The sequence below is a fragment of the Mustela nigripes genome, chromosome 3 (assembly GCF_022355385.1).
Source record: "Mustela nigripes isolate SB6536 chromosome 3, MUSNIG.SB6536, whole genome shotgun sequence".
In the NCBI taxonomy this organism is placed as follows: Eukaryota; Metazoa; Chordata; class Mammalia; order Carnivora; family Mustelidae; genus Mustela; species Mustela nigripes.
This window is the reverse complement of record NC_081559.1, coordinates 83,927,213-83,937,823: the sequence shown is the minus strand read 5'-3', so window position 1 is coordinate 83,937,823 and position 10,611 is coordinate 83,927,213.

Sequence of the window (10,611 nt, the reverse complement as noted above, 5' to 3'; positions counted from 1 at the left end):
AACATTTTTTCCAATGGAAGAAAAAGTCAAAGAAAAAAAAGGACAGTGAGAAGTCGGAGACCTTCAACAGATTGTGATGACACATTCCAGCGTTTAGCTGCTTTAGGAGGTAGATGACGATTCTGTTGTTATGTATCTGTCAAATTTAACATGGAACATCATATACATTTTGTAGAATATCTTGAATTTTTTTCACCCAGAATACCTGTTCATAGGAAATTCATGGATCCAGAACCCATATATTTCATTAAACACTAATATAACCTAAACCGTAACTCTATAACATAAATTATTAGAATTGCTACTAATGAAGGATTGAACATAACTAGCTTCATTTTTAATAATCATGAAAATGAATATCCTTAGATCACTGAAATTGTTTTAAAATCTCTCTGTCCTGTAACAGAGCTTCTGGGAGAAGAAGCTCAGTAAGACTGGTTTCCATACTCTAAGTGTTATTAAAATAAAACATAGAAACATTTTAGTTATGCATTATTATCCCCTACGAGTAGCACTGCCATCAATCCAACCTATTTGGAGAAGTTAATAAACAAAAGCAAACGTATTTGTCATGTTAAAACTTACAATATTCAAGTATTCATTATCAATACTTGATATGCTTAAGTTTCCTTTGATATTCATGATGCTTGTGTGAATGAAGATTGACGAAGTATTTCCACATATGCAAGATTACAGAGCTATTTTTTTTTAATATTAGAAATTTGACTTGCTTAGCATTAAGGTGTGCTTCAAAGTAAGTGGGGTTAGAATATGATTATCATTAAAAGAGCTTGCTTTGGGATTAACACCCCCCCCCCCGTCAAAAAAAAAAAAAACACCTTTCAATATAGATGAAACAATGTTCACCCAGGGTTATGGAAGAGGTTTCTCGTAGCTGTTGCAAAATTATAATTCACAATATCATTACCTATGTACAGTTGATTAACAATGTGCATTATTTTGTCATTTCTTTCCTATAGTATTTCTGTTCTGATTATATTTATTAAAATTCATTTCTGTTCTGATTATATTTATTAAAATTCATTTCAGTGCTGTTAAACCAAAAAGCTTTATAGAGAAGAGTTTAAACAAAGTGTCTCTAAAAATGTTATTCTTTTAAAAAATATTTTACTTATTTATTTGACAAGAGTGAGCACAGCAGGGGGAGCAGCAGTCTACCTGCTGAACAGAGAGCCCCAGATGGGACTAGATCCCAGGACCCTGGGATCCTGACCTGAGCTGAAGGCAGATGCTTCTCCAACTGAGCCACACAGGCATCCCTAAAAATGCTGTTCTAAGAAGCTACAGTAATTAGCAGAATTTGGAAATTTGTAAAAGTGAAGTATTTGAATCAAAATAAATTTAAAAAGTTAAAGGTGTCAGCATAAATGATCAATGTGATGAAATAAAATTTAGACAAAAATAAAGACAGTGTGTGATCATGACTTCAAGTGCAAGGAAGCATGGCCTTGAAGACAGAAATTGGAAAATGATTCTGAAGGAGAATTTAAGTCATGATTTCCTACCAAGAGACAGTGAGATATCTGACTGGTGAATCTGACGTAAGGGAGTTAAAGCATAAACTCTGTTCCCTCCCTTTTTCACTTTGGATCTGAGATGAGTAGCCCTGTTTGCTCCTAGCCATCCCATAAACGGGAGCCAAAGACCCTGTCTTTGTGGAGTGAGGTGTCAGTTTTACAGTAGAGCCTATTGTTGTCATTCATAAAGTATAAACTTCTGCCTTGGTTAGAACAAAGCTGATATCTTGCTGTCCATGTGCTTGGTTTTATTTTGTTTGTTTTGTTTTTGTTTTCGGTTTTTTTTTTTTTTTTTTTTTTTTCCCTGTTTTTTTTTTTTTTTTTTTTTTTATTTTTTTTTTTTTTTTTTTTGAGAGAGAGAAAGCACAACCAGTGGAGAGGGGCAGGGGGAGAAGGAGAAGCAGACTCCCCGCTGAGCAGGGAGCCCGATGCGGGGCTCAATCCCAGGATCCTAGGATCATGACCTGAATGGAAGGCAGACACTTACCAGACTGAACCATCCAGACACCCTTCGTTCAATGTAATTTTGAACAGAAGTCTAGCAAGAAGCGTTTCTCATTTTCAAGTCCTAATGCCTACTAAGCAAGATAATTGTTCAAATTACAAGATGAAAATCTGAGGAGGTTATCTCAAATCTGAGAGGGATAACTCACTATTTCCGTCAAAATAGTAATTTATTACTTGCGTTGTATGGATATATTACAGTCCCCTCTCTCTCTTTATCTCTCTCATCTATCTCTCGCACCTATCATCCATCCAACCATCCATCCATCCAAGATCAGCCTGTGGACTGGTATCCATGCATCAAGAGGTATGTCATAAATACTTTGATTATAATAGCAGCCATATTTTATCATCAGAAGAAAGATCATGTTTTGTGATTTATCCTGTTGTAAAATACAATGTGCCTGTTACTCTGATACTCAAACTATTCTTGTGTCACATGTAAAATTCTTACTTACCAGCTACTACCGGGATGGGCATAAGAGGGGAAAATAATGCTGTCTTCTCAGCTATTTCAGCACAGACTTTTAAATACAGACTTTTCATATTCTGCTCCATTCACAGGAGGTCTTGTCAACTTGCATTATATGTGAATAACACAAAGACTTAAAGACATTCCCTCTGGTTAAATAAGAAAACCTAACAGTTTTCCAGAGCATGCAGGATTAATCACACATAATAATTATACAAAGTGATAACACACTTATTATAAAAGGATATACACACCATTAAACAAACAGTGGCAGAAACATCTAGGAAGAAGGAAAATAAACATTAATTGCGGACGATAAGGGGGATGGAAAAGACACTTAAAAACATAAATTCCCTTTTTCACTGGTAAAAGAGTTGGGGTCTAAGGACTTCAAATTCTGGTTCTTCTATGTCTATGCTGGCCCTCTTGTCATTGAATGCCAGGCAAGGAAACACTTGGCTTTGACAGTCCACTGTTACCCCGGCACACAGAGCAGATGACTAAGCATCTTGTCTTTCATTTTCAATTTTATGCTTTTAAACACTTCTTTGATGCCAAAGGAGTCAAGCGAAACTGCAATCCAGAGGAGGAATTTTTAACAACAGAAAATAAATTTAGATGAACAGACCATTTTAATAGGGTGCTTCTGTTTCCAAAAGCCCTTCCACTGTGTCAGAAAGTGTGACGGTTAAGGGATTTCTCTGGTTAACCTACATGTTATGCTAAAGGAAGCACCCTTCTTGAAGCTGATTCTGTCAGTTTAAAGTACCAAAACCAAACCAACAGGACAAAGAAAGTTTTGGTTTTCACCAATTCTGTTTCTCGGAAATAAGTCTCACAATCACTTTATCATTTACATTGTCCCTCATATTCATGAAATGATACCTTGTGTGTATTTCTTTTGCCTTCCTAGGTTTTCTTTGAGTGCTGGCAAATTCACTTGTCAGTTCCTCCCATCAAGGAAGTAAATATATTTACACATTACTGGTGTCTATCACAGCCTCTTGCATGTTTCTCCAGATCATGGGTGGGTGGATGCAGCTGGAAATGCTCACTCTCTCTGTGCTTTACTGACATTTTTGGTAGGAAGAGAGATATAGCTAGAAGGTGTAGTCATAGCTTATCAATCCCGTTTAACTGAGGGACAAACTGTGCCCCTATAGACACTCAGGAACGTCAGCTTCACCATTCTGTAAGATGAGCTCTCTCTACCAATATACACAGACACATACTCTGTGAGCTCCAATATTTTGAGAAGGAAATACAATCACATGCAATAATCTCACCATCCTATGTGACACTTACTCCATCACATTCAAACTTTTAGGATCCAGTAAAAGCTGGAAGCCAAGAACTTCAGGTTATAAAGTTACAGCTCTACTCTGACTAGCTATATGGTGTGGAGCATGCTAATTACCCACACTAAGTCTGTTTTCTTCCCCCATAAAATGAAGAAGACATGCAGATAATGCATTTAAGGGATTCAAGGGAGATGCATGACAAATGAGGGGGGAGATTTTTGGTAAGTGTTGGGCTCAAGTCCAGCTGAAGACTGTCCAAATTCATTTTTTTAAAAAATAGGTCGATTAGCTGAACAACACACATTTTGATTTGGATTGAGCTTGGGAGATCTTAGTTTGCAAGTGACACTTTGTAAGCCTTTCTCAATGCAAGCTCCTTTGATTTTACAAAAATTCTCTACATTGATCTTCAAACTAATTTAGTGCTGTGAATCTAAAGCAGACATGACTTACAGAAGAAAGGTAACAGAGATCAGAAAAGTTGTTTTCTTTTGGCTGCATAGTCTGAATAAAAATTGTCCTTACAAACTTCTTAGTAAATAATGTCTTGAGAAAAAACTATCAATATGGAATCTCCCTGTTAGCAGCATGCATAGTAGGCCATGAAGAGAGCGCCATCATGTTGGTTATTAGACCTCATTAGCCACTGCCCTTTCTCTGCACAGACATTTTACTCTCTACTTTTTGGCTCTGTATGTGGGGATCATTAAATATATATGAGGATCGGATAGCTGTATTTTACCTTCTTGTCAAATATTTACATGTCATGGAGAGGAGTTGTGATTAGTTGCCAAGGAATATCAAGAATCAAATGCAACTGTTAGTATTTTAGGGTTTTTCTGTTTATTTCTGCAACTGCAGAGGATAAACAGTGTCAGTTCAAAGTAAACTCCAGCATAGATATAATTTTCAAAAATGGTAGTCCTTTAAGGTTTTGCATCGTTCAAAACACATGGCATAGTGCTAGGTTTTCAGCCAGTTCTCTGGGGTTAATAGTGCCATGTGTGAAGAATCAAGCAACTGCCTTGCCCTCTGGCCGCTTTGAAACTAATTAGAAACTTCCATTAAAGAGCTTAAAAACCGAATGAAGACTTACAAATGAAGAAAAAAAAAAAAAAAACCTAAACAGAACAAATGCAATCACAGTTGTGACGGGAACAAATTCTGAGTTTCATATTTGGAATAAACAGGAAAATGCAAACAACTGGAATTTGAGAGAACAGTAAAAGCCCAGAAAGGGAAACACAAGCTACTGTTCTGCAAGACACTGTTTTGAGTGATGTTCAGAAGATATTGATGGAAGCGACTGTTTGTCTCAGTCACTTGAGAATTATTTTCTAACATCACCCGCCCTGCCAAATATTTGTCCCTCATTCCCACCCAAGCAATTAGGAAGCTAATTCCATCTAATGATGATTCCCACTTGGTGACAAGTACTACTTGCTCTTATGGATTCATTAATAATCCTCCCCTCCTTACCTCCAGCACGAAGTAGGACTATGGAACCTCTGTTTATCCTTGAAATGTGTTTTCTTCATTTGAAATAACATCAAGACCCACTCTAATGGTGGTTGCTTTATTCATTCCCCCCATCCCTATTGTCCCTTTCTCTTCCTTCTGCTTTCTTATTCATCTTCCATTTCTTTATCATCATTTAGGCACTTTTATTGCTTGTGGGGGTATTTTTAAGGTCTCCACAAAATATAATAATAAGGACTATCTCTTCTGTCCATTATGTATATTGTAAACTACAATCTACTCTGGAATAGTAAAAGCATAAAAATCTAAGCCAAATAATAAGAAATAAGGATAATAGAAAATGGAATATTTGCTGCATTTGATGGAGAGTTAGGAGGGAGCTTTATATAAAAGTAGACAGAGCACTGGATTGAGAGTTAACAAATCTCGGGTCTACTCCTTGTTCTATATGTAATTAACAAGAACACTGAGAATTTGACTTTTCTTACCTTAAGTTGAATGATAGAAATCAATACAAAATGTGGTAAGTGCTATATGAGAAACACCAACTATTTGCTTTAAGAATATATGCAAGACAATATTTTATTCTTGCTTCTGGAATGGGAAAGAATTCATGGCATTTGAGCTGGGCCTTGAGGGCAATGATGAATTTCAATAATCAGAAAAGTCAGAGAAGACAGAAATAGAGGTATCTCAAATCGAGTATATGATATCAGCAAAGGAAAATCCAGGCTATTGATTAAGCAATCAGAAGAATCTAGTTCGGGTGCCTGGGTGGCTCAGTGGATTAAAGCCTCTGCCTTCAGCTTGGGTCATGATCCCAGGGTCCTGGGATCGAGTCCCACATCGGGCTCTCTGCTCAGCGGGGAGCTTGCTTCCTCCTATCTCTCTGCCTGCCTCTCTGCCTACTTGTGATCTCTGTCAAATAAATAAATAAAAATCTTTAAAAAAAAAAAAGAAGAAGAATCTAGTTCAACAAAGCATAGAATGTTCTCAAAATCTGTAGTATTTACTGTATTTTCTATGGTAATTCCCAGTAGTTTCTCAAGTGATGCTAAATTTTCTTGGCAACTTAAAAATTGAGTGAAATACATATGTCACAAATATGAAATTAATTATATTTATGCAGAAATATTGGTAGTTCTTAAAAATACTTATATTTTTAAGGGCTGTTGTATTCTGCAAGGTTATATTCTCAACCAGCATTTAGTGAATAGGGTTCAATTTCTTTTACCTGAGGTTTTTATGTCACCTTCATGTTATTGTTAGATTTATTAACTTTTTTGTTATCATTGTGTTATTATGCATCACCAATTAAAAAAAGTGGAACAATAATTTCAAATGGTGAATTGAGATCTAAAAGTTGGGAATAAAATAGTAAATAAAATAAAGCATTATCATGCGTAGACACTGGTATCAGCAAACAATAGAAATCTGTTAGGTACTAAAACAACTAGCTCTGCAAGTATGATTAATTTTTTGAGAACCTGAAATGGAGAACTAAAGATAGGAATTATGATGACATATCTTGAAAAACCAGACTTCATGGGACCATCAGCCTGCCAGTCTCTAAGAGTCACTGCCTTGTCACTGCTATAAAACACAGGCAGAAAGTCTTCAAAGTTTTCTTTTCTTTTCCTTTCTTTTTTCTTTTCTTTTCTTTTCTTTTTTTTTTTTTTTTAACAGAGCATAAGGAGCTTTCATATACTAGCAAAAAATAGTAAAAGCTAAACTATTCCAGGAAAGAAAATACAAAAAGACATTGGCAAAATTTTCTCCCTCACATGCCCCTTTTGCTAGATAATGTATCATTCCAATGGAATATAGTATGAAGAATAATTACCATCACAAATGTATAGCGTCAAATGCCCTGCTTCACAGCAAAGAAAAACACTGAGTCTCAGTGTATGAAAATGTGCAAGCAAATGTATAAGCTTGAGGAAGAAAGTCTCTGTTTTATTGATCACTAAAATCATGCTATGAAAAGGGATATTTCACTTATAATAAAGTGATTTTCTTACCTGTCTCATGACTTCAAAAAGTGCTTTGAGTTTAGGACTCATGGACCATTGAAAAGTATGACAAGAAAGGACCAGTTAAATCAATAAAAAAGTTTACACCTGAATCTCACTCCTCCATTAGGTTTTTTGCAACAATCAGTTGGCATTCACCAATATACCTAGAATTTTGATCCCATGTTGAATAGAATTTTGAAAACAGACCACATACAATCTTATTATTATGCATAATGGCATAATTATGTACAATTACATGTACTCTGGGTAGGGAGTATCTTTATTTTTCAAAGTATGCTATTTTGAATGGAAAGTTGTGCCTCAGGGATGAGACAGAAATAAGTCCTTTCAAGGCATTGAAAATGGCAGAAAAAAATATCTACTATGATTTCAGGAAGAAAGCTCAAATAGTTATATAGAACATCTTAAATAGCATGAAGCTATTGTTTTCTGAACATAGTATGAGTGTTTTTTAACTTGAGGATGAACTATCACTATTACTTGGGACATTATGGTACAAGTGACAATCACTATTTCTTTGTTAAACTTTACCATCACTTAGTGATATTCTTTGCCACTGGGAAAAGTAAATTAATTATGTACTATTGAAAATGTAACCACAGAATATGAAGAGATGTCATCTAGTACTAATTGGAACTATATTGTGTTCATTCTTTGCTATCTTCTGGGCTTTCAAAGGCTGCTCTCAAAGGCTGTCCATTTAATAAAAGTATTTTACTAATCACTTTAACTTTAAGAAAATTTACCTAAGAAAATACAAGTCTCTCAATACAGGCATTTATTTTCATGTCAATTATGTGTCAATTGTGATTTTTATCAATGTTGTCTTTCACCACCTAATCCTGAAAATGTGAACAATATGCTGCTTGATTTAGTATTTATTATGCATTGAAAGTAGTTTCTGGTGAAAACTCCATGTTTCATCCAAATGTCTGTTCTCTTATATTTACCCCAGTCTCACTTTGATCCAGACTCACTGGCCTCATTAACATTTTTTAGACCTGCCACTCCTAAGCATTCATTCTAGCTGTTCACTTTGCCTGGGACAGTTTCTCCAGATACCCACTTGCCTAAACCTCTTACTGCCTTCAAGGTTTCCTTGTATCTTACCTTCTCAGCAAGGGCTGCCATGAAACCCTCATTGCATTATTCTTACCTTGTTCTGTTTTATAGCACTTATCACTTTCTAATATACCAAATAATCTATTTATTAGTTACATATGTCTTCTCCCTTTAACCTAGGTTCCTCAAGGGCTGGAAATTTTGTCTGCTATAGTCTACAGACCTTATGTTTTCAAGTATCTAGAATGCTTCTAAGCAAATAATAGATGTTAGTAAATATTTTTGTTGACTTAACTGATTAGTTATCAAAGAGTTATAACTATGAGTTAAAATTGCCTTGTTGAATAAACAAACTGAGTGGTCAAAGAAACCAACTGGATGTAGACACTGACAAATAGCCTAAGCTGTCAACAGGCCAGATGTAGATACTTTCATGAAGGAGTAAAAACCAAATAATCTGGTTCCTGATATCTTGATATTTAATAATTCATACTATTTATAACAAGTTCATGATACAACATCATGCTTTATTTTGATAAGTTTACATCATGATAAACTCTTCTTTAATTTGAATAAAATTGGCAGTTTTTTTTTCCAAATGTCTATTACATGGTTCACATATGCTAAATTGTTGAGAAATCTTAACATATTGTATATAAGAAAAAGCCCTAAAAGATGATGTCTGAGAACAAAAGTTTAGACCCAAAAGTGCTTTCAAACAATCAGGAAGAACTAATGAGAACCATCAGTATCAGAGATAACAGCAACAAGATAATCGAAAAGGTAAAAGAGTTACAGATATTTCCCAAACATGAGGCTATTTGGACATTGAGATGTCATCCTATAAAATTTTGAATAAATATGTGATTCTTTGGGCTTCTTTTTCCTCAATCTTATTCATAATCCAGGGTTATTCAAAGTTAGCATGGATGAACTCTAAGAGACAAAATGGAAATATTAGCAATAAAAGAATATATACATGTGAAAAGAAAGATATCAATACCAACACAGATGTAGATATTGATAAAATCATTTCATTTTTATTGAACTCAGAATCTGACAATATTTTATGGGAACAAAGGAAGCAGAACTCTACTGCTAGAAGCTACAGTTGACCTAATCCTGAGCCTATTCCTATTAACCTTTCAACATGGATTCATTCTTTAGACAACTATTACCTTGTAAAAGACAAACACAGCCTTTGTAAAGCACTAGCACACAGGGTAGATCATGGGAGTAGAGGTAAACATGGTGTGAGGTCTCAAGAATTACATGGAAGGAAGAACTGGGAGACAAACGAGATAACCCTAGAACGTGCCTGATAAATAAAAGATGTGAGAAGCTTAGAAAAATATAGGGCAGTCTGAACCTCTGTTCCAAGAAGACCAGGCTTATTTGAAAGACATATGGGGGCTTAAGGCTCCAGAGTAAAAGCCTAAATTGGTGAGTAAGGCTGTTGTGAGACTTATGGCACCACACAATGAGAAGAAACAGGGTTGGTTTACATTCCCTGACTTCCGGATTTTCCCAATCTCAATTTATTATTCTTTCCTAAGTTCTCTACTCTCTTCTTTCTGTTCTTTAAAGAGGAGGGAAAAGAACAACCCTGCTAGCACAAAAATGAGCAAACTGATTATAAAGAAATAGGCCCACTATTGTGGGTCTGTGTGGGGATTGGTTGTTTAACAGGGCTGCTATTCTGGTAGTTTGGGTGTAGTTAACAGTGAATTTGCACGACTGTTGACTGAGATGACAAGTCCTTATGTTAGATTAAAAAATGATTGAATTTCTAAATCAGAACAAGAAATAAACAATTATACATTCCTGCTGTGTGGTTGGCACTGTCCTCTTCTCTTTGAAAGGCTATCTTATTTCATCCTCTCAGCAAACATGTGCCGAAAATTTTGTTAAAAGCAATTACAGAAGAGGCAACCGAGTCTCAGAAAGGTTAAACAGTTTTCCTAAAGTATATGAAAGCTTTCACAAATGATGCTATAATGCTAATTCATTTTCTTTTTCCCCTGAAACTCTGTGAAAGGACATAAAGTCTCTTTTAAAGATTTCACTTGGCTTAGGTTGTATAGACTGGGAATTTTTCACAAACCCACAATCTCACCCTTCATTTTTGGTTTATGTGTCACTTTCTCTGGCAGACCTTCCTTGGTCAAGACTGGGCTAGCTGACAGGATATACTCTCATAATACCTGTACTTTCCCTTT